General features: G+C 38.8%; 1 protein-coding gene across 1 annotated transcript in view; it reads left to right on the top strand.

Moving 5' to 3' along the window:
- Window positions 1-1,881: 1,881 nt before the first annotated feature.
- The window catches only part of plagl2 (pleiomorphic adenoma gene-like 2), a 63,944-nt gene continuing 51,957 nt past the window's right edge, over window positions 1,882-13,868 (top strand). The window contains exon 1 of the mRNA XM_036591944.1: window positions 1,882-2,031. The gene's annotated coding sequence lies outside the window, so the exon portion shown is untranslated. The remainder of the gene's footprint in view (window positions 2,032-13,868) is intronic.

A 13,868-nucleotide genomic window follows, 5' to 3' on the forward strand; every position in this document is an offset into this window, starting at 1 on the left:
ACAGCTTTCTAAGGTAAATAACTGCTGATAGACTTTACAAAAGGTTTTTTTTTTTCAATTTTTATGAAGACTTTAATTATGGCATTCACATTTTGAGCCCTTCCATACTGAGGTCTAATTAACATGGTTTAGCTCAAGTTAGGTTAAATTAATGTGACTAAATTAGCCGTTTCCGTCTCAAGTGTGAGAAGACAGCAAGAAAACGTTAAAATCGTCCAATTAAAAACAGCCTCGCTCGATTTCTGTGCAGATTTTTCCTACCACACTGGAAACCTCTGTAGTCGGTTGGTTTCAGCCCCAAAAACAAGAGGTCGGGTTTAAACCAGCTCAAATAATTTTAAAAGGTAGTTAAAAGCCCGAATGAAAAAGAAATAATTAGAGAAAAAGGTGTGAATCCGCAGGGAGAGCTTTTAATTACTCCCTCTTACAAATGAAGAACACAAAAGTTCCGCTTTCAAAGCTGATATTATCGGTTCCGACGATGAATGGATGTCTTGGCGTTTTCCACCCGCTCTTTGGAAGACGAGCCTCGGATCAATGACGGGCTAAACCCCCGTCAAACCGAACAAATGAGTGAGGGAAGTCGAAGGAGAGGTGAAATGCTCCCTGCCAGCGCTGCTGCGGTGTCTTGGGGGGCCAGCATGGCTCCCTGGAGGGGAGAGCCGCCTGCTTTGAACGTAAAAACCTTGGAAACGTGTTTTTTCGCCTGAGCATGGAGCTGAAAGCCTCACTGAAGACAACCCCCAACCCCCTACTCACTCACTCTCACACTCTCTCACAAACACATCCATCCAGAAGGGTGGGTCGTGGGGAGGGGGTCGGGGTGCTGAGGAAATGGGCTTGGATGCCCTGGAAGTGATTCTTTCGCCCCAAAACACAAGGTAGCGGGAGAGTGAGTGAGTGAGTGAGAGAGAGAGAGAGAGAGAGAGAGAGAGAGAGAGAGAGAGAGAGAGAGAGAGAGAGAGAGAGAGGGGATGAACACGTGGGAGGCACCCCTCATTACTCTCTCTCTCGGCAGCATCTCCACCACCAGGACCTGCGTGCAATCCAATCAAACAATTTCATCATGCAACTCTATGAACTCTTAACCCCCCCCCAATGTTGTTTCCCCTTAAAAGTCTTGCTGCTTGTTTGTTTGTTTATATGAAACGTCTACGCCCCATATAAACGTCCACACTGATATATATGTCAATTCCAGGGCACTCGCATTGATTTTCAGCGGGAAAATGTTTGTTATATTCCTCATATTATAATAATATGCATGCTGTATATGATATACATGCATATATGCTATGCAACGTGCATCTTAATGTCACAATTAACTGTGTTTATATATTATCAACGCGGTCATAAGTTCATTTAATAAAACATAAAATGGCTGCTTACATTTAATGCGTAGAAAATGAATGAAAATGTGCCAGGCAATATTTAAAATATTTCATTTTAAATTCAACGCAACTTTCCTTGAACGACACCAGCGACTAATGACCTGCAGAATCCGAATCCTGTTCAAATCCCTCACCGTTTTTTCGATATTAACTCCTAAATAACTCCCGCAGCAAACCAAGCGACCCCCTTTCACCTCAAATAATAGGACCCCTCCAGAAAAAAAAAAATCTTCTCTACTTAATTGATCACTAAATACATTTACAGTAAGACCTTTCAGAAGCCCAGAGCCTCAAACCATCCGAGTCCGAATATAAATTGCACTGACTGAAGCTGTAACTATGCACGTTATTCATCATTTATAACGCATTGTAAAGAAAAAAAAAAGCACAGACACAGAGGAAAAAAAGTTGCAGTTTACCAGCGCCAGTGAAAAAGTTTGTGAAAGTGGCTCTGACGTCACACTCCCACAATGCTCGCGCCCCATAACTCTGGCGCTGCAGCCTGAGGAGAGCGAGACACTCAGGCCCCGCAAAAAAAAGCAGCGAAAAAAAAATTAAAGAAAAAAATAGGAAACAAAATAACAGAAAGATAAAGCGGGAGGAGAAGGAGCAGAGCGGGGACGGCGGCGTGGGCTCTCCCACGGTAGGTTTTGCGCTCGGCCGGCTGATGGAATGTTACCGGAGCTTTTCCTCGCGAAATTGACTAATGCGGTGCTGCTGGAAAGTTTTTTTTGGTGGGTAACTGCTGTAACTGCTCGCTTGCCGTGTTTTTGTGCAGCTCCTCCTGAACGTGTCTGCAGGCTCTGCCGTCTGCACGCTCGCCTTTGAAGCCGTTTGTTTATCAGAAATGACGCTCGGATAACGAACACGGCGGATCACGTCGATGATCGATGTAGAACGGTTTTATATCGCGGACCCCGGTGTTGTTATTCACCATCCCCAACACACACACTTTCGACCCGATTCGACGTCGCTTATTTCACTAAAACCGCTGGCATTTAAATGGGTTTAATCGCGCGAGCCGCTTCGGCTTTTTGGAAAGCAAACAAACAAACAAACAAACAAACAACAACAAACTCTTCTCTAAAAATGCTGGGTTAAATGGAGACTTTTCGGCTCGGGTTTTTTCGATGCTGGCCGTGACTTTGGGCTCGGGCGCGGGAATTTCTCTTTATTTTTCTGTCACTTTTTCGGAAAAAAAAACTTTGTCGAGGAGACGAGCACGAGCTCCGCCGAGGAGAGTCGCGAGCCGCCGCGTGAAACGTCACCTTTTTGCCTGTTTGTTTGTGTCTTTTTTTCGTTTGTTCGCTTCCTTTCGGGCCGTTAATCTCCCGTGTCACTCTATGAATAGTTCTCGGCTTGATAGAGGCTCTAAATATAAGACGGTAAGATGTTTTCGCCGTTTCGCTCGAGCCGTGCGCGTGCTGTGGAAGACCTTCTCCTCTGCCTTCTGTCTGTCCGTCTGCCTGTCTGTCGTGTTCGCCGTTTTGCTCGGACGTTGGTGGCCGGATTGTGAGGCTTTGAGACTTTTTTTGTAGTTTTGTTGTGTGTGAGTTTGTTTGTGTGCCTCAGTACGTGTACGTGTACGTGTATGTGTGTGTGTTCCCCCTAAACGGGGTAACGTCAGAAATTGGGGGGGTGGGTTTACCTCACATGTAGGAGATTAGCTCATTACATATTCGCTTGTTTTTGTTTACTCCTGCGCTGTTTTGTGGCGTTGGTTCGAGCTCGGTTCGCCTAATCCACCCTCAGCAACGTCTTTGCGGTTAAACTTAGCAGAAACAGTCATTTTAATTAACGCCAGCCTTAAAAATGTAACGTTTAAAGGCTTCGTTTTTCGCCAGTTGTTGTCTTTTCAAATGTGTGCACTCATAGACTGATAGGGACTGCAGACTGTCCTCAACTTCGAATGACAAAAGTTGAGACATCCCTCTTAATCCAATTAAAAAAATCCTGTAAATAACGTGTATAGTGCTGTTTATATGAAATTCAGAGCTATAAACCAGTTATGTGCTGTTATAAACACTCTTTACTCATAAATATGTATTTGATGTTAATGTGACTACAATCTACTTCATTCCCACTCATGAACCATGACACCTGTAGCTGTGCGTCCATGTGCTTTGGGCGTCCACATGAGGGTGAAAGGGGGGAAATGATGCATGCCTTTGTGTAGTTCCTTGGCTTGAGCTGAATTGAGAAGAAGCTGGGGCGGCTTTGCACTGGTGCTGTCTTATAGTGGCCGCGAGAAAGCGGGTTTACGGCGGGGTTGGAAAGCAGTGTTGTAAGAGGAGTTGTGAGCTTGTGGCTCTGTCACAAGCGTGCTCCATCGAGGCCCCCACTTCCACTGCCTCGAGCTACATAATAAGGAAATGGAAGTGAGATCGTCACGAGACGGTGCTTTTGTTATTGACATTGCTCTGGGTTTGCAAGTTGAAACGCATATTTCAGAGTGTGAGACGTTACAGTGAGCAGCATGGGTGGCAGACTGGTTTTAGCCTGGCCTTAAACTTGGTGAAGTTTTGGGGCTAAATGCACTTAACCGGCAAAAACTGTGAATTCTGCATTTTGCTTTTGTCGCAGCTGATTCAGGGAATTTAAATGGTTTCATGGAGAAGCAAAGTTGGTGAATTCATATAAGTGATGCTTGCATGTATTTATATTACAGTATTACAGAAGGCTGCAGTGTCTGACCCCCAAAGCTGGTTTTCTAAATGAGCTTTTCCTCCACTTCTGTGTTCTTCACCTTCATCTTTTTCTGATATGTGGCACCTCATATGTTTTATGTATTATTGCAGCAGATATGAAAGTTGTACACTTAAAAAACCCTTATAAAATATAGGTGTCAAAAAGGGTAATGCCATAGAAGAACCGCTTTTGGTTCCCTAATGGACCATTCAGTGAATAATTCTTTAAAGGACAATTTTTGCAAAGGAGATAATAGTAATAGTCATAATAATAATAATAATAATAGTAATAATTTTTATTTATATAACACTTTTCATGCTGGTGGCAGCTCAAAGTGCTTTACAGACAGGCGATAAAAAAAGTCATACAAGAAATTATAGGTATTAATTTAGAATCACAAGAAAACGACACAGATCAAACTAAAAGATCAACACAACGAGACGTGGAGTTTTAATTAAACACTAAGTTAGAGATTTCTAGATGCGTATTAAAAGTGAGCACTGAGCTTGACTGTCCAATAAAAGGTGAATTCCACAGTTGAGAAGCAGAATAACTGAACGAGTCTCTCCACATTTTCTGTAGGTGTTTGTAGAAGGTCAGTATCTGCAGATCTAAGATCAGGTGCTGGAACATGAAGACAGACACTAGAGACGCGTGAGCGTAAAGAACCTTTTTAAAGTCCGCATTATGTACAAGTTCCATACCAGTTAAAGTTTTTTTCTCCCCCTAGAACCGTACATCCAAGCCAAGAACCCGTTTAGGAACCTTTATTTTTAAAAGTGTAGTTGTGGGTGGGGTTACTCTCTCCAACAGAAACCTCCCAGAACTTTTCATACTACATCTGTCCATGTGCTCCCTGAAAAGGCAGCACATTACATGCCTGATTCAGTGTGTGTATGTGTGAGGGAGAGCGAGAGGGCGAGAGAGAGAGTGAGAGAGAGAGCATGTGCGTCAAGGGGGGGGGTTTACTCTTCTCAAAGCGTCGCACAATCCTGTGGCTCCTCTGTGGGAAGCAGCCTGATTATCATGAGAAAAGAGCATCAGAGGGTTAATGGGTAGAACAGGCTCCAGAGGACGCAAGAGCTGGTTAATAACCGAATATAGAACGGGGGGAAAAATCTTCATCAGGGTCTTAGTTTACAGGAGAGAAGACAGAGGAGATGCTGAGGTGAAGGTTAGATGAGCATAGAAATGGCTGGAAGTGGGTAGAGTAACTTAAACCTGTACTCAAGTACAAGTATTGTTGCATTGGTGGGATAAAGGTACCTTTCCCAAAAAACAGCTTGAGCTGTGTAACTTAGTACGTCCAGCATCTGTCAGCCTGGGAGCTGAAGTTTATGTGCTGTTGTTCCCTTTTGGTCTAAAATAAAATGATGGTGTCACCGATCAATAAGCAGTACAGATGCTGTCGTCAACCGAACAAGGAAAGCAAACACAGAAAAGAATTAGTGTCTAAATGTTAAAGACTAAAATGCAGCAGAATAAAAAGTAGATTCCTTTCCTCACAAATACACGTGAGTAGTAAAAAGTGAGTGTCATCATTTTTTGGAAAATGAACAAAAAAATGCCAAATTTTTGAGATAAAAGATGAATTATTTTAGAATTTAAAAAAAAGTGCAGTTTTCAAATCGCAAGAGCTGCAGTTTGAATTATATCCCACCTTATTTAACGTTGTCTTAACATCTTTTAGGTGAGGATAATTAACCCAGTGCAGAACTCATGAACTGGTAGACTGGCTCCCTGCATTCAGCATTCAGGTCTCCAGCCTGAAAAACTGGAAACGCAGGTGTTCTTGGTGAAAAAGTCTGTTCATTTATAGAAAATAAATTTGGAATACAATTAATATGCTTGGTAACTTGGTAACTTTACAGGAGAAGGAAAAAACCTACTCTACTTTCAATGTAAGTCAATGGAACCAGACTTTTTCCCAAGTCATTTTGGGTTGTTTCTTTTGGTCCATTCATCATGAAATTCACACACAATATAAAGGGCAACAGGCATTTTCGAATTATGTCAAAAACTGAAAAATGACAGAAATGGACATATGAGCTTTTCTTCCGACAGCAGCGAAATATAGCCATTTTATTCACTAGCCAAAACCACCAGTGAACCTACATGTCTCCTGAGTTTTATATGTAATGTTGATGATGGTAAAATAGTGGAAAAGCTGAAAAAATAAGTTTTCTTTGGGGACTGTTTTGCCTTAGAACACCCTTCATGTATCCCTCCACCATGAACAGACTAAAATAGATTGGTCAAAATACGTTTCAGGCCAAAATTTGTATCACAAAACTAACGTCTCAGACGTCTCAGAGTGTTTATAGCCATTTATTGTAATAACTCTCTGTGAAGTTGCTTTTAGAGGGATGAAAACTCAAGACCAGCAGGCATTTTTACATTATATCAAAAACTAAACTAGAAAACGTCAAAAATGGAGATATGAGGTTTTCTTCTGACAGCAGTGATATATATTATATTATATATACAACGTATACCATGAAGAACAGTGTTAAAGTGTCAAAATATATTCACTCCCCACTTCATATATGAAAACTACGCTGCAAAAACAACATATCGCTGTTGTCGGAAGAAAACCTTGTATCTCCAAAATGGTAACTTTACAGGAGAAGGAAAAAACCTACTTTACTTTTAATGTAAGTCAATGGAACCAGGTGGTTTTTCCAAGTCATTTCGGGCTGTTTCTTTTAGTCCATTCATCATGAAATTTACACACAATGTAAAGTGTAACTTGCATTTTCAAATGATATCAAAAACTGAAAAATGTCAAAAATGGAGATACGAGGTTTTCTTCCGACAGCAGCGAAATATATTGTATTATATATATTATATACATGTTCATTTTCAAAATAATACAATTTTAATACATACAAAGTGTAAAACATTTTGGGTGCATTTATACATTTTTCAAGTGTCTCTTTAAGGACTATTATGAAGTGTTTTTTAATATCAGTGGAAAGTTTATGTCAGCATGTCTGATATCACACATTTTTTATCTATTAAAATCTAACCATATTTGATTCAAAGTGTTCTCTCTTGGTGCCAGTATCGAAAAAAACAAGCAAAAAAAATATTAATATGCGTACAGTAACACGCTGCACGATAAAAACAAGAATGTGGGAGTCTGAGAAAGGTGCCAGCGCTCGGCTCTTTGGCTCCGGCTACATGTGTTTATGTATAAGTGTGCGCGTTCGGTCACCCAGCACATGTGTTTGTGCATGTGTGCATTTCAGTTCATATCGGAACAAGACAGCAGGGAGTATTTATTTGGCTTAGTCCAGTGTTGCAGCGTTTTCATGAACAGTAGCAGCGAAGACTGTTGAACCCTGTGGGTGCCCTGGTCACCCAGTCACCCCATAAAAGAGAGGGAAAAAGAGCAGAGGGAGGAGAGAAAGGGAGAGATAAAATCGGGCCAAGTTCACAAGGCCAGTATAACTCTCCCCAGTGCCAGCGTTTTAACATTTATCAGCGTTGGAGGAACAAAAATGTTTATTTTTATGGGGGCTTCGGGGTCAGAAAGCTTTATTGGGATGTACACTGATAGTTCGCAACAGTCATGTGTGATGCAGAGGATGTTTTGTCCAGTTTATGAAGTAATTTCACCTGTTTAAGTGGAAAAATGATTAGTAAACATGTTGAGAAACCTATTGTATTCGATTAGTTTCATTATAAATGTATATAGTAAAGACAGTTGTATGAGCTTAGTGTAAAGTTGTGTTGATTTGAGGTTTATTTACCTTTTTTCATGTAATATCAGATGGATTGTAGACTTAAAAATGCCAATAAGTGTTAAAACAAGCATTAAAATTAAGTAATTTAATGCTACAGAGTCTTTTCTGTTAATTATTCTTAGTGTATATTATCAAATTATACTGTAGTTAAAACTTATGATTTATTAGGTTGTTATAGTTCATTTAGAATATTTTTTACCGAATATCCTGATTAATGAAACATTCAAAATGTTGAAATTAAAATGTTAAAATTGAAGTCAAATTGAAATATTACCACATAAAATGAAGTGATTTTATGCTACAGTGCCTTTTCTGTTCATTGTAGCTTAACGGGAAGCGAGAAAAGAAAAATGGTAGCTAATAACTTGATCTCTAAAGAGAATTATTCTTAGTGTATATTATCAAATCATACTGTAGTTAAGACAAATACTTTATGAGCCCGTCATAGTTCTTTTCGAATATTTTTTACTTAGTATCCTGATTAATTAAAATGAATTAAAATATTAAAATTGAATTGAAATATTACCACATCAGCTGAATTACATCATCCTTTTTCATATATAGATACACAGATAATTGAAACACTAAATGAAAAAAAAATTGCAGAAACAGCTGTTTTTTTCAGCCTTGTCTTCCATTAGTGTTTGATATGGTTTTTAACGTTTTTATTAAGCTTTAAAAACAGTCTCAGAGCAGCAGCGGAAATGAGGAGGATCAGAGTTTTATGGGGGAGAGTGGACCATTGGCTCCGGAGTGGTGTATAAACACTAATGGCTGTGATGGCAAAGCCGAACCTAATGAACCTTCCTATTGGGAGGGGACGCATCCTGAAGCAGCGCGAGCTGATCTTGGCAGCGGTTCTCTCCGAGCCGACGGACGAGATGAGAGAAACTGGGATCGATCTTAAACTCCTCGTTTGCTGTGCAATCCTAAACGTAGAGGGTTCTAAAAGGTTCTAGGAGAAAAGCCTTCGTTAATATGGAATCTTTACATTATGTGGAGCTTCTCTGAATTGTAAAAAAGGTTCTTCTCACTTGAGGATTTCATTTACTCCGATTGTTCTTTAAAGAACCATCTAATAAATGGTTCATTAGGGGAACCAAAAGTGCTTCTTCTGTGGCGTCACTCCAAAGAACCCAACCCTTTCTTCAGTATGTAAGGAAACCTCAAAGAAGTCACTAAACTATTTTATTGTGTGCTGTGAGGAACCAAACTTGGACGTTCCAGCTGGGTTTCTGTGGGTGTTGATGAATCAAGGCTTTCACATGAGCCAGTAAACAGTTTTGTGAATGTAACACAAGCCGAGCTGTAATTATACAACATTAAGCGCTCAGCAATGTTTTTAAAATAGAGCAAAGCATATTGCAGCTGAATAATCAGAAATTAGGCTTGTGTCTATATAGCGCAGCCATAATACTGAGGTAATTTCCCTCATAAACACCTGCTTACCAAAGCCACAGCTTGCTTAAAGGGAAACCCCACCAATCTTTCAAATTTTCTGCATGATTTAATGGTTAAGAAGTAAACAGAGTCATTCAGAGTGGTTTGGTGTGAAACGCTTCGTTCCAGAGAAACTTAACAGAGTCAGAATTGTTCACAGTGGTGGCGATAGGAACCAGACGTCTGAAGAGTTTTAATCCCTCTAAAAGTTAATTCACAGAAAGTTATTACGTGAAATGGTTATGAATACTCAGCCTGATGTGCTTGAAAGACATTTTAATCAATTTGTTTTAATCTGTTCATGGTGGTGGGATACATGGAGGGTGATTTAGGGTAAAATAGTCCCCAAAGAAAACGTATATTAATACGTACGTTACATATAAACCTCAGGAGAAATGTGTAGGTTCAGTAGTGGTTTTTTGGATAGTAAATAAAATGGCTATATTTGCATTATAGATATCAGATAGTAAATAAAATGGCTATATTTGCATTATAGATATCAGACAGTAAATAAAATGGCTATATTTGCTTTGTAGATATCAGATAGTAAATAAAATGGTTATATTTGCTTTGTAGGTATCAGATAGTAAATAAAATGGCTATATTTGCTCTGTAGATATCAGATAGTAAATAAAATGGCTTATTTGTATTATAGACATCAGATAGTACATAAAATGGCTATATTTGCATTGCAGGCATCAGATGGAAAATAAAATGGATATATTTGCATTATAGATATCAGATAGTAAATAAAATGACTATATTTGCATTGTAGTTATAAGATAGTAAATAAAATGGTTATATTTGCATTGCAGGTATGAGATAGTAAATAAAATGACTGTTGGCATTGTAGATATCAGATAGTAAATATAATGGCTATATTTGCTTTGTAGACATCAGATATTTAATAAAATGGTTATATTTGCATTGTAGATATCAGATAGTAAATAAAATGGCTGTATTTGCATTATAGGTATCAGACAGTAAATTAAATGGTTATATTTGCATTGTAGACATCAGACAGTAAATTAAATGGCTATATTTGCTTTGTAGATATCAGATAGTATATGAAATGGCTTATTTGTATTATAGATATCAGATAGTAAATAAAATGGCTATATTTGCTTTGTAGATAACAGATAGTAAATAAAATGGTTATGTGCTTTGTAGATATCAGATAGTAGATAAAATGGCTTATTTGTATTATAGATATCGGGTAGTAAATAAAATGGCTGTATTTGCTTTGTAGATATCAGATAGTAAATAAAATGGCTATATTTGCTTTGTAGATATCAGATAGTAGATAAAATGGCTTATTTGTATTATAGATATCAGGTAGTAAATAAAATGGCTGTATTTGCTTTGTAGATATCAGATAGTGAATAAAATAGCTATATTTGCAGTACAGATATCAGATAGTGAATAAAATAGCTATATTTGGAGTACAGATATCAGATAGTAAATAAAATGGCTATATGTGCTTTGTAGATATCAGATAGTAGATAAAATGGTTTATTTGTATTATAGATATCAGGTAGTAAATAAAATGGTTATATTTGCATTGCAGGTATGAGATAGTAAATAAAATGACTGTTGGCATTGTACATATCAGATAGTAAATAAAATGGTTATCTTTGCATTGTAGTTATAAGATAGTAAATACAATGGCTGTATTTGCATTATAGGTATCAGACAGTAAATTAAATGGTTATAGTTGCATTGTAGATATCAGATAGTAAATAAAATGGCTATATTTGCTTTGTAGATATCAGATAGTAAATAAAATGGTTATATTTGCATTGTAGATATCAGATAGTACATAAAATAGCTATATTTGCAGTACAGATATCAGATAGTAAATAAAATGGCTATATTTGCTTTGTAGATATCATATAGTAAATAAAATGGTTATGTGCTTTGTAGATATCAGATAGTATATGAAATGGCTTATTTGTATTATAGACATCAGATAGTAAATAAAATGGCTATATTTGCTTTGTAGATATCAGATAGTAAATAAAATGGCTATATTTGCTTTGTAGATATCAGATAGTATATGAAATGGCTTATTTGTATTATAGACATCAGATAGTAAATAAAATGGCTATATTTGCATTGCAGGTATCAGGACCTCTGGTTCCTTTCACCACCACTGTAAAGAAATCTGAGCCAACAACTTTTTCTAAAAATGAACCGTTTTCCATTAAATCCCTCTAAATGACTCTGTTTACATCTCAACCATTGAGCCATACAGATTTGTAGAAAAATCTGTGGAATTCCTCTTTAAGTACCTGCAGTCTGTTGCACCTATTAGGTTGCAGATGCACAACATCAGTCTTTTTCCCTCTCACTGCCACACATTCTGACTCCACTTGCAGTATGTGCTGCTCTGAGGTCGTAGGAAGACGCTACATGCTTTGAAGCGCCTGCTGCCACTGTTCCTGAGTTGAAGCCCTGCTTCTGAAAACAGCCACGCAGCTGTGGCTTTTCAGGGCCTTGCTCCATCCATCAAGGAGAACCCACCGCTTACACTGTGCGAAGCCGCACCCCTCCGGTTCTTTCCTCACTCTCTTGCGCTCCCCTCTCCTTCATCCTTCTATCCAGTTTTCCATGCTTCATCCTCCTTCCGTAACGTTGGTTTCAGGCTTGCCAGTAGCTTCACTGTAAAAGTTGTATCTTGGTCTAATATGCTAATGGATCTAACCCTAATGCAGTGTAAGAGTGAGCCTCAAGCTTCAAAAAGAAAATGACGTCCACAGTAGTGTTTTTTCTGATGTTGGTTTTTGGGTCTTGTTCAAACGTCTTGAATCCTCACTTTTGGGGGGCTTGTAAAATGTGCAGTATACCCTGAGAGTGGTCTAGATTTTGTGAATGTTTTGTGTTTTGTGATACATTTCGGAAACACTGATTACCACAAGGTTTGTTTATATATGACGGTCTAACTTAATGTACAGGAAACTTCATTTAGAAGAGTCTTTCAGTTCTGTTCTTGGAATCAAGTTATTGCTAAAGTGAGTTTGTTGCATTATTGAATCGTTTAGCATCTTTGAGCAGGGGTCTCAAACTCAACCAATAAAGGGGCCAGAGAAAAAAAGGTTTTATTTTATTTTAATTAATGTTGTGCTGTAACCCCAACTGGCCACTGTTTATTCAAAAACGCAAAAACTTCAGCAGTAAAATATGGGCACTTGTAGTAGACCTTGAAATATTACATGAATACTTGAAATATTCAAAATGTAAATATTCCCAGGAGATCAGTCTTTTAAACCTACCTATCTGCTTGTGTAGAACTGAGGTGTAACCGCTGTACCATAGACTGTTGTTGGGGTAGGAGAGTCAGAGCATACATTACGTTGCAGTGCATGCTGGGGACTGTAGTGCAGCACATTGTGAAACGAGCTAATATTAACAGAAAATTAAAATACTTTTGCGGGCCGGATAGGATTGAGTCGCAGGCCTGATCTGACCCGCGGGCCTTGTGTTTGACACATGGGCCTTAGAGGTTACCATTATTGCCTGTGACAACAAAAGCATGGTGTATATTATCTGTTTCACACAGATAGAGAGACGTTCTGTCAGAGATGTGGATTCTAAGCTTTCAGTTCGTACTACATTTATGTTTGTAAGTAGATATTTTAGTTTGTTAAAAAAAAATTTTGTGGTGTATTCAGTCTTGTTTTGTTGCGCTGGTCTGAGCGGATCAGACACAGCAGTGCTGCTGGAGTTTTTAAACACTGTGTCCACTCACTGTCCACTCTATTAGACACTCCTACCTTGTCAGTCCACCTTGTAGATGTAAAGTCAGAGACGATAGCTCATCTGCTGCTGCACAGTTTGTGTTGGTCATCCTCTAGTCCTTCATCAGTGGTCACAGGACGCTGTTGGCTGGATATTTTTGGTTGGTGGACTATTCTCAGTCCAGCAGTGACACTGAGGTGTTTAAAAACTCTAGCAGCACTGCTGTGTCTGATCCACTCAGACCAGCGCAACACACACTAACACACCACCACCACATCAGTGTTACTGCAGTGCTGAGAATGATCCACCACCCAAATAGTACCTGCTCTGTGAGGGTCCATGGGGATCCTGACCACTGAAGAACAGGGTAAAAGGGGGCTAACAAAGTATGCAGAGAAACAGATGGACTACAGTCTGTAACTGTAGAACTACAAAGTGCACCTATATAGTAAGTGGAGCTGATAAAATGGACAATGAGCGTAGAAACAAGGAGGTGGTCATAATGTTATGCCTGATAGTGACTCAAAATGTGCTCTACCAAACAGTTAGGCAGAACATTAAAGGGTTAAGAATGGTTGGTGAATGAGGTCCAATAGGCTGAATGTTCATAATAATGACAGTAAAGTGGTGAGAAATTGCAGCATCACAGACGCAGACGAAAGACTGAATGTCATATTCCAGACGACTCTTAAAACGTTTCTCTTTCTCTTTTAAAGCGGGTAGGAAGTTGAACGTGAACTAAAAATTCTGATTCATTTCAGCATCTGTTTATCATTTCACGTGAAAAAAAAGCAGAAATAGGAGAACAGAGAATCGGCAATTTTAAAACAAAACCGCTCTAGATGAGTAGCGCGGTACTTACAGG

This window comes from Colossoma macropomum, unplaced genomic scaffold (genome assembly GCF_904425465.1).
Source record: "Colossoma macropomum unplaced genomic scaffold, Colossoma_macropomum, whole genome shotgun sequence".
In the NCBI taxonomy this organism is placed as follows: domain Eukaryota; kingdom Metazoa; phylum Chordata; class Actinopteri; order Characiformes; family Serrasalmidae; genus Colossoma; species Colossoma macropomum.